This window comes from Myotis lucifugus, unplaced genomic scaffold (genome assembly GCF_000147115.1).
Source record: "Myotis lucifugus unplaced genomic scaffold, Myoluc2.0 scaffold_1, whole genome shotgun sequence".
Taxonomy (NCBI): Eukaryota; Metazoa; Chordata; class Mammalia; order Chiroptera; family Vespertilionidae; genus Myotis; species Myotis lucifugus.
This window is the reverse complement of record NW_005871049.1, coordinates 26747721-26768199: the sequence shown is the minus strand read 5'-3', so window position 1 is coordinate 26768199 and position 20479 is coordinate 26747721.

The window sequence follows — 20479 nt, the reverse complement described above, 5'->3', positions numbered from 1 at the left end:
CTTTTAAAAATTATTTTGCTTCCTAGATGGGTTGCCTATGAATGCAACTCTGAACTAAATAGGCCCCTTGTTTGTTCATGGTTTCACACACTTTGATGGAGAAGAACCTACCCCAAAGGCAGACCAGTTGTTGCAGACATTTTACAGAATGTTTTCAAGGAAAAAACTTAAAAAATTTAGATGATAAAAGAGTAAATACCTTGCATTTAAAATTTCAACTTGATGCAAGTGTAAGGTAAAAAGTAGAGGCTCCTAAAATTAGAAAGAACCAGAAGAACACCCAAAACAAGAAAGAAAATATTTTTAATCAGAAAAGAGTAAAATACTTTTAATTGTGTTATGGGTTGACCTGCTCTTCAGAGAAATTGTAATATCAAAATCTCAATTCATTATTTATTGTTCATCCCATGTGGTTGAGCTAATTGCATTTCATGATGCAGGTCTGGAGATTTTGTTTACTTTTCAGTTGTTTAATAATGTCCTGATTTAAATAACCGATTTTGTTATTCTCACAATTATTCCCACTGGGAAAATTGGATCCCCACTAAAAGTTGCAGTGAGCCAGGCCGGTATGGCTCAGTGGTTGAGCGTCAACCTATGAACCAGAAAATCAATGTCAGGGTACTTGCCAGGTTTCGGGCTGGATTCCGTGTGGGGCTTGCAGGAGGCAATCAATGATTCTCTCTCATCATTGATGTTTCTAGCTCTCTCTTCCTCTCCCTTCCTCTCCTTTATATAAGAAAATATATAAATAATAATAATAAATAAAAAATAAAAGTTGCAATGAAATTTCAGCACTAAATAGGAAAATCAGGTAAGCAGCACCCCCTGCAGGCTGGTTCCTTATTCAGCATATACTCGGCTGATTATACCACCTGTTACAAAGAAAGTGAGATTATACAGTAATTTTAAAATATAAATTAAAAATAGCAATATGAAATGTGTGTACATTGTGATTTTTCAGATTCCTTTATCCATGAAATCACTTTTTCTCTATTTCTCTAGGCCATCTTATCCAAATAAGAAAAATTAAAATCAGACTAAGAATATATGTCTACTCTTGGATAAAGAAAGAATAACTTTTCTAAAAAATAAGTTTTTTACTTCAAGCATCCAAGGACTAGATTGTGAAAATAAACTTTAAAAGCCTTTAAAAGTCATGAAATTGAAAGCTTTATTGGTCTCTTTTTAGTTTTGAAAATCAAAAAACTTTAGTTCAGTTACTCTTATCATTCTGTGTTTTACTGAAAATGAGAATATAGTGCTCTAAATATCATGTTTTTATTGTCACAATTTAACCTTTTGGACAATTGAATTACTTGTTTCTGTTAAATTTCCACAGGGGTAACTGACTGTGGGTTCACATTATTGTGGTGTGGTTGTGTTTTTTTTGTTGTTGTTTTTTTTGTAATCCTAGAGTATTTGGTTGTTTTTATAAAAAAATAATCCTTTCATGATTCAGCCCTGAGCATGAGAAAAGACCATTTCTCCCCTGAATCCAGTGTTACCTGAGACTCCGCAAACAGCCCATTCACATTGTAGCTCAAGGACAGAGCTTTTAAAAAGCAATGGTAATTTTGCCCTGGCCAGTGTGGCTCAGTTGGTTGAGCATCATCCCAGTGTGCAGGAGGCAGCCTCTCAAACTCTCTCTCTCCCTCTCTTTTTAAAATTAATAAAAACATATTTTTTAAAAAAGCAATGGTAATTTTGTCTTTAGAGACTTTGTTGGGATATACCATTAGAAGCTCCAGGTAAAAATCACTACTTGGGTTCGACACAGGTGTAGTGAATATGTTCATTTTGTTTGGCCTTATCCATTTCTCCATCTTCTATTAATTTATTATTCATTTTCTATTAATTTATCATGCATCTTTATTTGCATGAGGAAGTCCCTCCTTCTCTGTTCTGTGGCCTGGATCATAGGCTCCCCCTAGGCTTCAAGGAGAGTGTCTGACTCAGCCTGGCCAATCAGAGCACCAGATCCCATTAGTGACAGGGACTGGGCTGGGATGTACTCATGTCCTCACTTGGGTCAAGGAGAATCCTGTCTGGGACTTCCTCTGGAACTTTCGGGAAAGAGGCAGTGCCTTCTTCGGCGAGGGTTGCCAGTATGATGGATTGGAAGCTGGGCACTTTTGGTTTTTGCAAATACTTAAAAGCATTAGTTTTTGCCTTAGAAAAAGCCAACCCAGAAGAAAGCAAATCAAAGAGATGAAGCAAGTAAGAAATGCCTGAAGATGCAATTGAGTGCTCGCCCCACTGTGCCTGAGCCCATTCATACCCCCTTGTCAGTTACATGAGCCAATACATTATTATTATTTTTATTTTTATTTAAGCCAGTTTAAGCTGCGTTACACTGGCAACGGAAAGAGTTCTGATGAACACAATTAGTTTTCTGTGAGTTGGGACTATTGGCCATGACAAGGAATGACATGTTGTTAGAAGGTCTTGTGATCCTAGAGGACAGTAGCTGGAAAAATCAGAGTAAAGGACAGAATTTCAAATTAGCTATTAAATTAGTGTAGTTTGCCAGACAGAGAAAACGCAATTGAATCATATTGTGATATATAAAACAAGACAGTTTAAAAAAAAATAGTGCAGGTTGGTTCACATTATTCAAAATGAATAAAAGTCAGCCTGGCCTGTATGGCTCAGTGGTTGAGCGTCGACCCATGAACCAAGAGGTCACCAGTTCGATTCCCGGTCAGGGCACATGCCCAGGTTGCAGGCTTAATCCCCAGTGGGGAGCGTGCAGGAGGCAGCCAATCAATGATTCTCTCTCAACATTGGTGTTTCTATCTCTCCCTCCCTTCCTCTCTCTAAAAAATAAATAACATATTTTTTATTTTTTAAAAATATTTTATTGATTTTTTACAGTGAGGAAGGGAGAGGGACAGAGAGTCAGAAACATCGATGAGAGAGAAACATTGATTAGCTGCCTCCTGCACACCCCCTACTGGGGATGTGCCCGCAACCACGGTACATGCCCTTGACCGGAATCAAACTTGGGTCCTTTCAGTCCGCAGGCCGATGCTCTATTCACTGAACCAAACTGGTCAGGGCAATAACATATTTTTTACAAAATGAATAAAAATCATATGTATCAGGTTAAATGATAGCCTCCCAAAGACATCTACTCCCTAACCCCCAGAACCTGTGAATGTTACTCTATATAACAAAAGGACTTCACAGAGGGATTACATTAACAGCCTGAGAGGGGGAGATTATACCGGGTTATCTGGATGAGCTCAAATGTAATCACACGGGTCCTCATAAGAGGGATACTAGAAAGTCAAAGGCGGAGAAAGATGATGTGAGGACAGAAGCCGAGTGTGGAGTGATGGCTATGCACCAAGGAATGCCAGGGCAACCCCGAGGAGCAGGAAGTGGCAAGGAGCACACTTTCCCCTGGGCCCCCCGAAGGAGCCAGCCTGTCCGTGTAAGGTGGGCTTTACACTTCTGACCTCCAGGCCTGTAACAGTGTGACTGGGGAATCAAACTTCTGTCGCTCGTAGGAGCGAGGTTCCTGGGGTACCGCTGAAATAGGAATTTTTAGAAGCCCACTCAGGAGAATGAGGTGTGGAAAAAGGCTTTATTTGTGTGGAGTTTACATTTTGGGAGGCTCCAAAGTTCCACCCGCCTTGAGCCAGTCCTGAAAGAGGGGCAGCTGGAGTTCCAGTGGAGAAAAAGCAAGGCCAGTGTGCAGAGCTTCCGCTCCGTGTTGCAGCCCGTGTAGCTCAGCGCTTGGGTTTAGTCCATTAGTCCATTGTGGGGAGTCCCACGTGACCAAGAGCTGCATGAAGTGCAGGGGAGCGCATCCCCCCATAACAGGAGACACAGGAACCTTGCACCCCAGTGAGAGAGACAGAGAGAGAGAGAGAGAGAGAGAGAGAGAGAGAGAGAGAGGAGAGTGGAGAGGCTCCTTTGTTCAGAAGTTTAAATATTCAGGTTTTCGGTGCTTACAGTGGCCACGCCCATCATGACCACTAATTTGTTTCCAGGTGTAACCGGCAGACCGGTAGGCAACTTCCTATGTCACTCAGACCTTACCCGGCATGTGTCTGAACTGCCTTGGTCCAGTCAGCCCCTTTCCCCATCAATCAGTGGGGAACAGACTTGGAGAGTGTTAAATGCAGCTTTTTGGCAGAGCTGTGTAAACGGCCTGCCTATGTTATCTACTCTTCCCTTTCCTCCTTTCCCGTTAAATAGTGACCAGGTTATTGCAATGTTATCAATAGAATAAATTTGTGTTGTCGTAATTGGTTATAGCAGCATTAGGGAACTAATATACATGACATGTTAAACGGATTTTTTTGAAATGGACCACCACATATTGAAAAATATTTTGCCTCAAACTACTGGCAGCTGCCAGAGAGAAAAAGATCTCCTAATAGACCTGGACCTCATTCTCTGAGCTAATTTTTAAAAAAATGTTTTCAATTAGGGATAAAGATGGGGATTTCCCAGTAAATTGGATTACTTAGAAGGATCATCAGGGTCAGATTATATCACGGTGCTCAGGACTCCAACACCGAATTACCCAAGAGAGCGTGTGAGAGGCCCTCGAAGGAAGCTGGGGTGATTCTCTGGCCAACTTGAAACGTGGGGAGACAAGAAGTTAAACTTTCCCTCGGGAGACAGTGTGTCTGGCGGGTACTATTTCCTGTCAGTTGAAATATCTTTTTATAGCTGGGAAAATCAACTGGTGAGCCATGGAGAATGATTTCTTTTGTTTATTTACTTTGACTTTTTGAAATGTTCTTGGACTTGACTTTGGGGAAAACAGACCTAAGGACAATGAAAGATGTACCAAGTGGCCTCTGCAAGGAGCTAGCGTTGCCTATTCGCTGCTTTGAGATCAGCTCTGAGAGGGAGGGAAAGGAGTTGAGACTGCTGAGCGCCTCCAGCCTGTGCTAAATGCAGCTGGAAAAAGGCACACACACCAAGGCAGGCCGTGTGTCTCTTGCACGTTTGTGTAGTAGGTGAGTTCACCTGAAACCATTCCACAAAGAGGACAAAATATATGTTCTCCTCAACTTTAACTTAGATACCACGTCCTGTGTTGGTTAAGTGCCATTTTGTTTAAAGAAACAGATCCTGAGTACACAGCTGGAGACCCAGACGGGCTCACCATGAGAATGTAGGCCTGTCGGCGACCTTTGTGCAGGCTACTCTGCTTTAAGCTCTTCTGGAGAGACAAGGACCAGCTGAACGGATACCTAGAGTTAGCCTCAGCACAATAACTCTTGATCAAATTTAGAGACAAGATTCTTTCCTTTTCCGGCCGGTGTGGCTCAGTGGTTGAGCATCAACCTATGAACCAGGGGGTCATGGTTCGATTCCTGGTCAGGGCACATGCTCAGGTTGCAGGCTCGATCCCCAGTGTGGGGTGTGCAGGAGGCAGCCGATCAATGATTCTTCCTCATCGTTGATGTTTCTATCTCTCTCTCCCTCTCCTTTCCTCTCTGAAATCAATAAAGATATATTTTTTTAAAAAAAAAGAAAGAAAGATTCTTTTCTTAACCTCACAAGCTATGAACCACCAGAAGCAGCAGATACTTGCCCGGAGGTGGGAATCCAAGTGAACCGAGTTTATTCATGGATTAAATATATTGGAGGAGAATAACGGTTTTAGGTGTTTAACTTCCTGGTGTCACAGGAAGACCTTTTTGCTTTCTGACTTGGGTTCCTCAAGGTTTGGCAATGATGGTAGATCTAGGAATGAGGGGTTCAGAGAAGACCACCTTGTACTGAAAGATGAACTGAGATAAAAATCTAGCAGCTGCAAGAAATAAACCAGGAGTAGCCTGAAACTATTTGTAGACCCTCAAAAAACAGCAAATAATAAAGATTTCTCCATAGAAATAGCTAATATTTCCTAGGTGCTTACTCTGAAGCAGAGAGAGTCATGCTTTACACATTTTAACCCCCACAGCAACCCCATGCTATTGTTTTTTCCATTTCACAGATGGAAAATTGGAGGCATGGGGTATCTAAATGCACCCAGCCAGTGGGCGGGGAACCAGGATTTCACTCAGGCCATGTAGCTCTGGAGCCACAAGGAAAAAAAATGGGAGAGGAATAAAAGGCGCCACTCAAACACAGATAATGATGCCTCCAAGCAAAAGGCAGTCTGCTTGCTGAGACATTTTCCCTTCTCTGGGCATGAGCTTCCTTGAACGAAAGGTGGAGGCGGGCCACGGTGACTCAGCCCCTGCTTGAGCAGCCCACTCGCTGGACTTGGAGTCTGTCCTGCCAGCACGGGTGTGGGGGAGTGTGTGCTGGGGGTGGGGGGAGACGCTGAGGGGGAAGATGCTGGAGATGGGACATGTCCCTGAGACTAACTCTCAGGAGACTCTGGTCCCTTTCTGCCTGAGGCGGGGTAGTTTGACTTCCGGGGGGAGTGTGGTTCTGTCTGCAGCCAAACCAACTTGAATTAATTTGGCAAGTGTCGGTTGTTTCCCTCTGGACAGTGTCAAATGCTATTCTGAGCTTAGACTAACTAGTGAAACCCTCTCACAGGCTTTAGAAAAGATAAGATTGAGGCAGTGTTTCACATGAAGAGGAGATTGGATGAGGCAGATTTTTTTTTTTTTTTAAATCACAGGGTGATTTCCCCTAAGGAGTGAATGCCTTTTGCACAGCATGGGGACCCGCCCAAGGGATGTGTGCCCTGGAGGGGATTCCTATGAGTGTGGCTATCTGACTGCTCACCCTCTTGGCCTCATACCCTTCAGAGCTGGAGCTGCCCAGCCCGAGTGGCTCACTGGTTGAGCGTCGACCTGTGAACCAGGAGGTCACGGTTAGCTTCCCAGTCAGGGCACATGCCCGGGTTGTGGGCTCCATCCCCACTGTAGGGTGTGCAGAAGTCAGCTGATCAATGATTCTCTTTCATCATTAATGTTTGCCTCTCCCTTCCTCTCTGACATCAATAGAAATGTATTTTTAAAAAAAAAAAAAAGGAGAGGAAGAACTGGAGCTGGACACTGGTTTCACCTTCCCTTTGAGAATCTGGATCCTCTACACTTGTTAACTTCTGCAAAATATCTTGGAGTAAAATGAAGCCTTTGGAGGTGTCACCGAGGTGTTAGGACCCTGGATGTGATTTTGCGTGGCAGCCAAGTCATCCCTTAGATGACAAGCTAGCTTAGCACTTAGCCAAGTGCTAGCTGGAGGCTGGGAGCAGCCCAGTTCTTTGAAAGAACGTGAATGGGAAAAGTGCTGCCGCGTGGGGACTTATTTTCTCATATGAGGACACAGGAGACAAGGCATTTATACGCATGATTCTGTGGGGCAAGCTAGGGCGACCCAACTGGGATACCAACGGCCTGGCGTGGCAGCCTGAGGAAAGGTCACTTGGTCAGATAGGCGTGCACGGAGCAGGGCACCTTGCTGGGGGCGGCAGAGCACTTGGGGAGCATTCAGCTCTCAGGGTCTGACAGTCACTGTGAAAGGGGCTGTGGGAAGGGGCCCCCAGGCCACAGAGCACAGGTGGTTTTAGAGTCTGTAAACACAAGGGGGACAGGGAGCATCGGAACCTCCCTGTCCCTCACCCATCCCTCTGATTCCCTCTACCCTTCCTCTTCCCATCCTACCCGCTTCCTTGTCTTGCCTTCTCCCCATTCCTTCTTTTGTCTCCTCTGTTGATATTGTTGTCTTTAAAAATTCTTATTTTCAATATCCTTTATTTTTATTGTTTTTAATGTATTTTTATTGATTTCAGACAGGAAGGGAGAGAGATAGATAGAAACATCTTTTAGTTAAGGGGCATTAATTTTACTATTCTGCACTACTTTTCTCAGGTAAAAACTGCTTTGTTCAAAGGAACAAATCCTGCCCAGTCCCCTGACACTGCCATGTTGCCTCTGTTTTCACTCTTTAGAGTGGGCAACAGGCCAGGGCAGGAATGTGGAGGGTCTCTGACCCCACAGCCTGACCCGAGCCCCAGCAGGACTTAAGGACAATGATCCAAGAGCTCCCATAACCCACCACGGTTCCTTCCCTTCCCCGTCCCTTTGTCTTCACTATAGATTTCTTAGGAGACCATCCCCAAAGGAGGCTATAATGAGAACTGATTATCCACATCCCCATAGGATTCCACAGGGACAGAAACGGCCGGGAGATTTCTGTCCCTGCTTGCCTCAGTCACCTCCAGCAGCCCACATCTTCAAGGTCATCCTTTACAGTCTGACTCTTATTCCGGTAAAGTTCCAGACATTCTCTCATGTGACTCATGCTCCCATCCCCTGCTGACCCTCCAGCCATTCCACAACCCTCTGGAACTCAGAGTCTGTCACTAGTAACTTTCCTATCTTCATCTCATCTGTGAACATTTCCTTTGCCATCTGGCTCTAACTCTGAGCTGTTACCATCCCTAAAATGTAACTGTGCTCAAGGAAGGTTTTCCAGAGTTTTCCTCTTAACAACTTATTTATTTTTACTTTGGATCATTGGTCACCATGTTGTGTTATGGAAGGTCACGGGCTCTGCCAATTGTGACCATGGACCTGAGTCTTGGATCTGCTGCTTAAATGCCACATGACCTTGGCCAGTTACTAATCATCTCTCAGATTCATTTTCTTATCTCTATAAATGGAATAAGAACAAACAATAGTATCTACTTCACAAGGATGTTAGGATAATGGCCTAGCATCACCTGTAGGGAAAATTGTTTGAGAAAGTTTAAAACAGTGGGGAAATGTTTGCTGTTACTAATACGTGTCTGGGATAAAGAAGGAGCTTAACATATCTATTTTAATGATGAATGAATAAAGTCATATTTATTTTATTCCCCGGTAGGTGAAGGACCTATAGGTGAAGGCTGTGCTGATTTCAGGTTGTATTCACCAAGGCTAGACATAGGGCTATTGTATTGAAGGCCTTTATTCTTTGTCTATTTTCATTGCTGTTCGTTCTACAGTGCCATTTAAAATTTTTTGTTGTTGTTGTTAATCTTCACTCGAGGACGTTTTTCCCATTGGTATTTTTTTTAAGAGACAGTGGAAGGGAGAGGAAGAGACAGAGAGAGAGAAACATCTATGTAAGAGACACATTGATTGGTTGTTTCCCGACTGTGCCCTGACACGGGGCCAGGGATCGAGTCTGAAACCGAGGTATGTGCCCTTGACCAGAATCAAACCCATGACCCTTCAGTCCGTGGACCTATGCTCTGTCACTGAGCAAAACTGGCTCGGGCTACAGTACCATTTTAAATGATCCAGAGCTAAGCTTCAGGTGAGGGGAGATACTGATTTTGCAGAAGACCTGTAAATTATCTAAGTAACAAACACAGAACAGGGATTATGTTTATACATGTGTATGTACATATATATGTATATATTTGTATAGACACACACATACATATACCCATTTGCATTTTACTCAATTTTCACTGATTTCAAAAGCATCAAAACTGTCTGTCCCTTTCTGTCTGTCCATCCATCCATCCATCCATCCATCTTAAACCCATGGATAATTAAATGGAGACAATAACTGAAAAACAAAATAGAAAAAAGAACAAAAACTTAATTTGACCGAAATGAACAGCTCTTAATGTGTTTGTGCTGGAATTTCAATTTCACTGCAGGGAGGGGCTAAAGAAATGGACTATATCATTGTTTTCAGTTTGCTTTTACTATTAACAAAGATCTCATGATCCAGCCTGCATTCCCTCCACCCTTCATTGTTTATTTTACAGCTCTTTCCTTTGATTTGCTTTTGTTTTGTAAGCTTGTTGCATTCCATCACTCTGACAGAGAGCATAAGCCACCATTTGTTAAAAATTTATTCTGGTTATTTTGACAAATGTAAATCACTTCCCCTGAACTTCCTTAAACACACACACAGTTACTCTCCAGAAGAACCTCAAGTTTGTATTTGGTTCAAAGCAGCTGGGACCCCAGATCACTAAGTTATCGTGACTCACTCTGAGCTTAATTTTACCTGCAAGTCACAGCAATTTCCAGCATCACTGGAAAAAAACCCAAGGAGCTGAAGGTGGAGCCCCACAGGACACAGACACACATACTATCTAAAAACCAGAAGGCTCTTCACAGCCTCCGCACAACAACACTGAGCGGCCACACAGGGCCTGTCTGGGGTGCCCACCGAATAAAGACCAAGTCAGTGCACTTTGTAGACAGACATGGTAACATACGGAAATCACATTCTGTCTCCAGTCTTGACATTGACCTAAATAGGATGCAATCCTTTGCAAGAAGGTAGGGATTCTCAACCCACCAGTAATAAATCAGGTTTGACCTGCCTCTCCCAAAACTGTTTCTGTGTTCACGGATGAGATACCTGCTACTGAATGAGCTGCGGTGGAGGCCGTGCATGAACTGAATACCGCTGGCTTCATTTCACTCACTTCCTTTTGCCCCTGAGCATGTGCATACTGTTTGTCAGGTGGGGAAATACAACCTACCTCTGTCTTCTCGTCTTCAATCAGGCAGGAGCTGAAGCTTCCTTTCTTGATGGGCAGGCGTGTCCTAGGGTAGAGAAATGGGTGCTTAACTGTGTATTAGCCATGATAGCCCTTTGGGGATATCTTTAAACACCACTGGGAAATTTGGAGAATTTTCTCTGTCTCAGAAGTCCTTGGATTATATAAATGTTCATCTTATATATAGAGTGCACATGCTCCAAAAAAAAAAAAAAATGGAGAATGAAAAAAATGGAGTTCATTGCAGAACTCTGAAGACCTCATATCAAGTGCTGCCAGTTTCATACTCTGTCATGCTGTCTTTGGGATGCAAGAGCTATAGAGGAGGTAGGCATCTGGTCCCTGTGATCATGACAGATGAAAACCAAGTACTGTGTGCACAGACACGATGCGTTTCTAAACCACAAAGGAAAGAACTTGGTCTTGATCAGGAAGATCTGGGCTGAGATTGAATTGGTAGCAAAAGCTCTGAATAGACAAGGGCTGATATTTTAAGATGTTATTTATTCATTAAATCCACAAATACTCAGAGTGTCTACCTTGTGCCAAGGCACTAGACTTGGAGGGGCGGGATGGGGAGGGGAGCAGACAAGTTTCCTGCTTTCATAAAGCTTACATTATATTTATTTAAATCGGGTATATCAAAGGTGATATTCTTGCTTCCTTACTATTATTAGTCTTTCAAACATAATACAAATTTACAGGTCATAATGATGGGTTGTCTATTAGTTATATTTTTAAATCTTAATAACATTTAGGTGACTTAGATATAAAGTGTTAATTTGTAAGCAACTGTTAACCAATTCACTAATTTCCTGGGATTTCTAATGGGGGAGAAGCCTATAGTTATTGATGATTTTTTTAAAAAAGCATAATTTTAGTGAACCATTGTTATATATAGCTATGAATATACTTTATTAATTATTCATAGTTAAACCAAAGCTTATAATGCTTCATTTCTTTGCAGGAAATGCACTTGTGGTTCAAAATCTTTTTAAAAATGACATGGGGTTCAAGTCAATAGACAAGCAAAACATGACTATATCTGCCCCTTCTCTTTCATTTCTCCTACTTTCATGCTGATTCTCTAGATTTCTAATGTGATTTCTCTCATTCATTCTCTACAACAAACGTTTGTAATTGCTGTGCCAAGTCCATATTCATATCCTATCTTCTAAGCAAACATTAGTCTTCTTTCATTTACTCAGTTTCCAGAACTGAATTTGTGCAGATGGTCTGGAATAAGTAGCTCAGGTGGCTCACAGAATTCAATCCTAAGGGGATTATGGGAGTCTTATGTCTGTATTGGCCAGAAAGCTTTGCAAAGAGACATAATTAGTAATCACTGGCTTGGCAGAAATTAAGAAAATGAATTCAGAATTTAAAATAAGACTTTGTCCTTTACCAAGCATTGCACTGCAGGGAGGAAAGAAAGGGTTGCTTCCTAGTCAGTAGCTGGGAGAACATCATATCCCAGTTTCTTCCCACATCAAAATGACGGCTTTCCTTTGGATACAGGTACAAGCTGAGACCCACTCTGAGAATTGTCTTGTCACCAATAGGGTGAAGGGGCCTCCTCAGGCATCGGTAGAAGGGAAGCCTTGTGAAACTTAGCATTCCAGGGGAAAGTGAACTTACATATCTAAGTTAACAGATTTCAAGAAGTCTATTTGGGAGAGTTATTAGTAATGGCTATTTGAAAGAGATGACAGGTTGTTGTTGTTTTTGGTAAATAGCAAAGTGTAATGATGTGTCACTGTAATTGTAACTTTACTGTGTGCAGTGTCTTATTATTATGAAAGGTTTAATTTCTTCATCACTAGGCTTTTGGAAAAAACCATCTAGTTGTGTTTGATATTTGGAATAATAAATATCAGCCTTCTGTGTGTCTCTAGTCCTCCACGCTTCTGTGAATTACCTTTTTCTGCAGTACTTAAATAAAAAGATCTTGAGCCTTCTTCTAGAGACGAAACTCACATGTGAGATTGACAGGGGACACATAGCCAAGAAGCATACCCACTTCAGCTGGGGGAACAGTATGCATTGGGTAAGAATCAAGGAGGCAGGAGCCGTGCAATGTCCATCATCGCTCATTGTAATCTAGGGCAATGCAAGGAGATCTAGCAAGACAGGATGGGAGAGGAGCCTCATCCTTTGGACTCAAGCTTATTAAGCTGCACGATTAGGGAAGCACCAGCCCCTCCCCTGTTGTGACCAGGGCACTCATACAATAGCAATCTAATGAGCCAGAATCTTAGGGCCAGCCCTATCCTGAGCGCTCAGTGTTTATGACTGGGGAGGCACTAGCCTTTCCTCTGGTATGGCCAAGAGCCTTGTGTTCAAGACTTGTAATTACAACTGTATAATGTGACCAGAGAGCAGCAGGATTTGCCATATTGGCTTTTATGGTTGGAGAAACACCTGCTCTGTGCTGGCAGGGTTGAGAGGCTGGGGTCCAAATGTGCCATTGGTGAAAATTGATTGCCTTCATCACAGGGCCATCGCTGGATCCACGGAGCTTTGCAGAAAGCCAACACCCTCTCTGAGTGGCCAGCTGCAGGAATCGATTTGGACAACCCTCATCTTAGGAGGAGAAGAGATTTGGTCTGCAACTTAGTGAAAAGCAATGTGAAGTAATGAGAATTTTGCATTTGTTCAGTACCTCTTGCTCTATCCACATATAACAGAAAACTCTTGTCATATGACTAAGGTTTTGTCGATGGAATATGAGTGGAAGTTCTGTTTGACCCTTGCTGGTATAGATCGTAGGATATTGGGCTCGTTATTTCCCCTTCCCTCCAGATTATGGAACCAGGTTATGGCCACCACTCAACTGATCAAACAGGTGACAACAACGCCCTAGGAACAATAAGATTAAAGGAACTTGGGTAGCCATCTAGAGGCGAGTGCCCTGCTTAACTGGTAAGGAAAATAATGTTTATTGTTCTTCAGCTCACCATATTGTTGGGTCTCTCTTAAGGCAACGTCAATTAATTATACATTGTTTGACAACAGTGAGACAGTGAGACATCAAATAGTGCAGGCTGGAGATGTAATTTTTGTTTACATCTTTGCCCAATATTGCTAAAACTTCTACCTGGAAGATGCATTATCTACTTTAAGAGAAGTGGTTGGAAATAACAAAATATGAGTATGTTTTAGAGTAAGCTAGCAATTCCTTTCTTCTATTCATGTTTTAGGTTCTTTTGGAAACTTTTGGCAAGAAATTCAATAACGAGTTCAGGCAAGAATGAACTAATTTGTAATCACAGATGTAAAAGAATAGAAAGAGTTCATATATTTGGAGCATTTTAAAGTTAGAAAGGCCAACTTATTTTGAACTCCTTAAAGTTTTTCTTGAAACCTATTATTTTTCTGTAAAACAAAGGTAGGCAAGTCTGTGGCAAAGGCTAGATTAGGGTGTGGCTTTCCTACTCAAACCTATTATTTCATGTGGCCTCAAGGTCACCTTCATTAAAATGAAGAAAAGAGTCTAGGGTTGAGCTCAGGGGTTAAGAAATAAAGCAGGTTAAAGAAATATGGCTGGAGAAGAATGTTGGCTGTGGATACAGGCACATGGAACACACTATTAAAAATACACCAGAAGCCTACTAAGAGTTTGAGGGAATTGTCGTGCCAAAGAAATGACATGCCTAGCTTGTAAAATCTTCTTATTGTTCAACCCCAAACCAGTTCCTAAGTAGGGTATACTTTCTAACACCTACTTCAGATTTAACTCTTATGCTAATAGATGAGAAAGAGCCTCCTGTAATGCAAAGTTGGGTCCATAGAGAACTTTGGAGTTATTTCCAGAGAGCAAATTGGGCGAACTAGATAACTTATTTCATTGCTATGGTAAAGTTTTATGATATTCTGCCCAACAAGATTTGATCATTTCTGTGCACTAGTGACTTCTGTGTGCTTCCTATTCTTTCTTTTCCTAAGTGGGAATTTTTCCATGGTTATCTTGTTTCTGCTTATCATTTCATATTGGATGTAGGAGTGGTAGGTCAGAAAGATTGGCCATATTGAGAAAATCTTTTGTGGGGCAGGAACAGGCGGGGAGAGGTCAATAGGAAAAAAAGGAGACATACGTAATACTTTCAACAATAAAAATTTAATTAAAAAAAGAAAAAAGGATAAAAGAATATGCTTATTCCTCACCCCCCCCCCACTCCCGCTGAAAAAAAAATCTTTTGGTTTATGTGTACCTGCACTAAAAGTTCCCTTAGAAACATGACCTATAGTTCCTAAGTTGAAAATGACTTTGAGCTGGATTCAGTAACTGGATGGGACTTTGTGTTTCTTCTTTGAGAAAAGGCTGTGTTCTACTTCTCAGAATGAAGATGTACATGGAGGTGGGCTCTGGCAGAGACTACCATCTGTCGGCCAATATCTATGGTCCATTTCTCCGTAGTGTGAAAAGTTAACCTAAGAGGAGCCATTTTCAAGTAGAGCCAGAGCAGCCATCCCAGGGGAACTGCCTTGCATGTCTAATTCCTTGAAATTTTGAGATGTTTGAACTGAGCCAAATAACCTTTGGATTGGGCCAAACCAACATTGTCTTACAAACAACTATTTGTAAAGCTAACAGGGAAGCTGACATCCTGACCACAATACTGATGATTTTGGAAATTACTTAGAATTAGTCACCAGCCATGTATATTGCTAGAGTAACCTAGCACTAATAGTAATTCCTTTCTTCTATTCATGGAATCATTTCCCAACTTTTTCTCATGAAAAGCCCTTGCTATCACCTCATAATCAGGACATAATTAGGTTTCTGTCTGAATCTATGCCCTTGCATTGCAATTCTTTTTTTTATTATTATTTCAAATAAACGCTTGTATCCTCTCACCTTGACTTTTTATTTTTAGGCTAACGGACAGGTGTGATAGAACTCACGGCTGGCCTGTTCGATCACATTTCCCAGCCTTCCTTGCAGTTAACAATGACCAAAGGAGTGTGAGCGGTTTTGGCCAGGACCTCCTCTATGCTCTGTTTCTATTTGCCATTTGCTGGCATCTAGCTGAAGGTTGGTTCAGCTTTGACTATGCAGATGATGACAGTGGCCTAAGGAATGAGAGAGCCACAGGATGGAAAAAACCAAGTCGCTAAAGGATTCTCCCCAAACCGGACTGCTCACATTGGGGCCATTACATGAGAAAATAAAGGAACTTAGTTCGCTTTAAGCCAATGCATTATTGGATTCTTTGTTAGAGCAGCTTAGCTCTCACTCCAACAAAAACAGCCTCTTTATTTTATTCCCCCTGCAGGGTAGCAGAATATGCCAACCCAGAACATGCCACTTTGACATAAGGATTCTTTTGAGTTGAAGGCAATAGAGAAGCAGATATAAGAAAAGTGCTGTCTTTCTCCAGTTTGCCTAAAAGCAGGAAATAAATTTGTAAAGTTGCCACTCCTTAACCCCCCTCCACTACCACCACCAGGAAGCACAGAAGTTAATTAATCACTGGAGATGATCCTTATCAGCCCAGAGATGGGCATCAGAGGAATCTATATAGCAAACTTGTCTAAAACTAGCCTTGTCTTCCATTAGTTTCCCTCATATACCTATGTTTCCATAATTTGTCACCCAAGAATCTCAAAGTCATTTTCCTTTGTCTTGTCACTTCCCTAATAAGGTATTTTCCTTTTGTTAAGATGCTATGTAAGCCCAAATTCTATCCACTCATTTCTGAGTGCTCCCATGTGTATTGTTTCTCTCTCGTTAATCTGTCCTTGATCAGTCTAATTTATAGGGCCCCAACCTGAAGAATTAAAAGGTACAGAGAAAAAGATTTCTTTCCACCCTAGACTGTCATATGCCACTCATACAAGGAACTTGAGTTTATTAGCATTTTGCTGAAGGAGATATGGGAACCATGGCAGAGTTTAACTTTATACTAAAGGATTAGCATAGCATGTGGCTTTAATGTCCCTTGCCCAGGACTCTCATAGTGACTTTTCCTTGGCGTTCTTTCCTTAGTCCCAGCCTCCTACTATAAGCAATAATCTCTTAATTTCCAAGTTCAATACCTCAGAACTCATATTTGGTGCAACTTTTTAGTTCTCGACCCTCTTGACTATCTGAAACTTTTCACTCCTCCTTTTGTGATATTTTGCCTTTGTGGCAAAACTACATAGCAGTCTCTTTTGCTAGCCTTTCTGTCCACTCCTCCAATGAAAACTGAGCATTTTCTCAGTTGCAGTCCTGGCTAATCACTAAACAATTGGATTATGATCTCAATGCAGTGGTGAAAAAGCATTGATTTAATAGGGCAACAGTTAGCTGACTCTCCTCAGTATGTGTGCTCTATGTGGGAAGGGGTTATTTTCTCACTGCATACCTGTCTACCATGGCTCACAGTGTAGCCACAGTCCTTTTATTTCTTTCTTTCTTTTTTCCCCTTAAAGCTTTGTTGGCAGTTCCTTTAAATGCCAGGCACTTGTGCTAAAAATAGCTGTTCCATTTTCTTGTGACTCCACCTGGGTTAGTCTGCCTGCTTGCCTGCTTCCCAGGAGGCCAGAGCCACAGTAAGGTTTTGTTAGCGAGCCTTTGTATTAATGCTGCTCCCCTCCAACTACAGATGACCCACATGGCACTTCCTCTGCGGGGCTGTGTGCGGTGCCCCTGAATAGCTCTGGGTGGGGTAGATGCCCGCAGCAGCATTCAGCTGCAGCTGTGGCCACTCCAAAGGAGTGCGCATCAGCGTAAACATTGCACGTGGAAAAGGTCACTGCTCAGGGAAGTCGTCTCATTTAATCTTTTAAAAAGATGAAGAGACCCTGGGAGAGATCAGTGTGCAGCACCAGGTGAAAGGGAAGCCGAAACAATGGGAGGTCATCAGACAAAGAAACAGGAAGAAGTTGGAAAGGAATTTGTGGTCCTGACTCTAAGATGGCCTTTTTAAAAATAATTCCATAGTGCAGATGTCGAGGCATGGCTTACAACTGCTAGGTCCATTCAGTGTGGTAGTAGTGTTTTTCTCTCCCCTGCTTATCCTCCCAGCCCCTACTCCACCCCATTATTAAAGCGAGGGTATCATTCTTGCAATGAATGATGTCTAGATTTGAGGAAAGCATAGGTTCACCAAGGTAGCCTCACCACAATCCAGAGTTTACCCCTCCCTACCTCGTGAATTAAGAATCCTAATTTGTACCCTAGCCGGTTTGGTTCAGTGTATAGTAGAGCGTTGGCCCGAGGACTAAAGGGATCCAGGTTCAATTCCAGTCAAGGGCACATACCTCAGTTGCAAGCTTATACCAATGTTTCTATCTCTCTGTCTCTCCCCATCCCTTCCGCTTTCTCTAAAATCAATGGAAAAATACCCTTGGGTGAGGATTAACAAAAAAGAAGTAAAAATAAAAATTGTTCATTGTTTTTAAAAAAAAGAAAGAATCCTAATTTGCAGATGTGCAGGTGATCTGGCTGCCACATCTGTCACCCCATTGATCACCAGGGTTAATTGGGGGGGGGGGATCTGGCTGCCTAGGCAGGTGTCCCCCTCCTCCCTCACCGATCCATGTGCGTCCCTCCCAAAGCTGCACCTTCCCCCCAGAGGAGAGGACCAGTCTTCGGTCAAGGGTATAGCAATAGCTGCACTCCCCTGCTAGAACCTCCGAGCAAGCTCTCAAGAATCCTAATTTGCAAGCCCACAGAAGGACATTTTCTAAGGAAAAGTCTAATGTTTACGTGGATTACAAAGACGGAAGTGTAAATTTAGATTGTCCATTGAACAAATGTAACACACAATGGGAGAAATGGCAGAATATCTATGTCAGTGTGACCAACCTGTTCCCTTCCTAACAATGGATTCTTGGAAGCCTCTTTTTAATTAAAAGAGTAGTTGGGAGATTCCCAAGTAACTTGAAAAGTCCATCTCCATAATATAGTCTTGTCAACAGGCCCATAATATTCATTGGTCCGTGTGATTTTTCCTTTTTTTAATCTTCTTTCAGCAGGTACCTCAAAATAGAGAGAGAAAAAAGTCATACTTAGGAGTGAAACTGATGGGGTATAAGTTATACTTATATTCAGGCTCAGTGTATATAGAGTATTTTCTTTAAATGAATATCAGACCAAATGACTCACCTGTTGAAACCCTCACTGGCTGTTTCTTTTATAGTTTGAATAAACTATGCTTCAAATTATAGGGCCCTGTAGGACCAGCCTGTGTTGACTTCTCTAGCTTCATCGCATGCTACTGTTTTTCTAGACTCAGCCATGTTTGCTCCCATTCATTTATCTTTCTAAATGTAGGTCTCCTGCTTTTCTCTCTGTTTTGCATATTCTTATTGTCCAACCCCTTTGCCCCTCACACCCACCACCCACACAGTTCAGCTCCTCATCAGCAAATGTCACCTTCTTGGAGAAGCCTTCTCTGATTGTGGTTATCTAAGTAAGTGCCTCCATTTTACCTAAATAAGTATTTCCATTCTATTTTCTGTAATTCTATCAAATTTCTTCATGGCACTTATGACAAATTTGAAAGTATATACTAATTTTATTTCTTGTTCATCTGTGTTGTCTTCTAGCATTGGGGACTTTAAAAAATATTCATGAGGCCCTAGCCAGTTTTGCTCAGTGGATAGAGCGTTGGCCTGCAGACCGAAGGGTTCAGGGTTCAATTCTAGTCAAGGGCATGTACCTCAGTTTCAGGCTCCTCCCCAGTCCAGGCCTTGGTCAGGGCTTGTGCAGGAGGTTAACCAATAGATGTGTTTCTCTCACACTGATATTTCTCTCTGTCTATTCCTCTTTCTTCCACTCTCTAAATGTCAATGGAAAAATATCCTCAGGTGAGAATTAAAAAATATATATATCCATGAGTATACCTCTCTCTCAGAGAGCTTTATATAACTGGTTTGGTGGGGATCCTGGACTTGGTATTTTTTAAAAGCCTCTCAAGCTAATTATTGTATTATAGTATATGCAATAAGCCACATGCATATCATTATAAATAAACTAGAGGCCCGGTGAACAATTTTTTGTGCACTCGGGGAAGGGGGGTCCCTCAGCCCAGCCTGTGCCCTCTCGAAGTCTGGGACCACTCGGGGAATGACCACCTGCTGGCTTAGGCCCGCTCCCCAGGGGATTGGGCCTAAGCTGGCAGTCAGACATCCCTCTGGCAGCCCGGGAGCTCTCAGGGGATGTCCACTTGCCAGCGGGGAGCAGGCCTAAGCTGCAGTTGGACATCCTTAGCGCTGCTGAGGAGGCGGGAGAGGCTCCCACCACCACCACTGTACTGGCAGCCGTCAGCCTGGCTTGTGGCTGAGCAGAGCTTCCCTATGGGAGCGCACTGACCACCAGGGGGCAGCTCCTGCATTGAGCATCTGTCCCCTGGTGGTCAGTGTGTGTCATAGTGACTAGTCATTCCCAGTTGTTCTGCTGTTAGGGTCAATTTGCATATTATCCTTTTATTATATAGGATTATATTGGATAGAGGCCTGGTGTATGGGTGGGGGGCACCTGGTTTGCCCTGAAGGGTGTCCTGGATTAGGGTGGGGGTCCCACTGGGGTGCTTGGCCAGCCTGGGTGAGGGGCTGAGGGCTGTTTTCAGGTTGGCCATACCCCCTTCAGGGAGGGGGTGTCCTGCTGGGGTGCCTGGCCAGCCTGGGTGAGTGGCTGATGGCTGTTTGCAGGCTGGCTAAGCCCCCCTGCAGGGACCCTCACCCCATGAGGGTGTGGCCATCCTGGGTGATGGGCTGATGGCTGTTTGCAGTGGAGGCTGGCTGGAAGCAGGTATCTGGGATTTATTTATCTTCTATAATTGAAACTTTGTTGCCTTGAGCAGAGGCCACAGCTGGCCAGGGCAGGCGGGAAGCTTGGCTTCCTCCATCACCAGGGCAACAAAGCCTCCTGCTTGCCCCAGCTCTGTGGTTGCCGGCAGACATCTTGGTTGGGTTAATTTGCATATTGTCGCTCTGATTGGCTGGTGGGCATGGCTTGGGGCATAGCAGAGGTGCAGTCAATTTGCATGTTTCTCTTTTATTAGATTAGATTTGGAGGTGGTGATAATAACCAAATTTTATCAA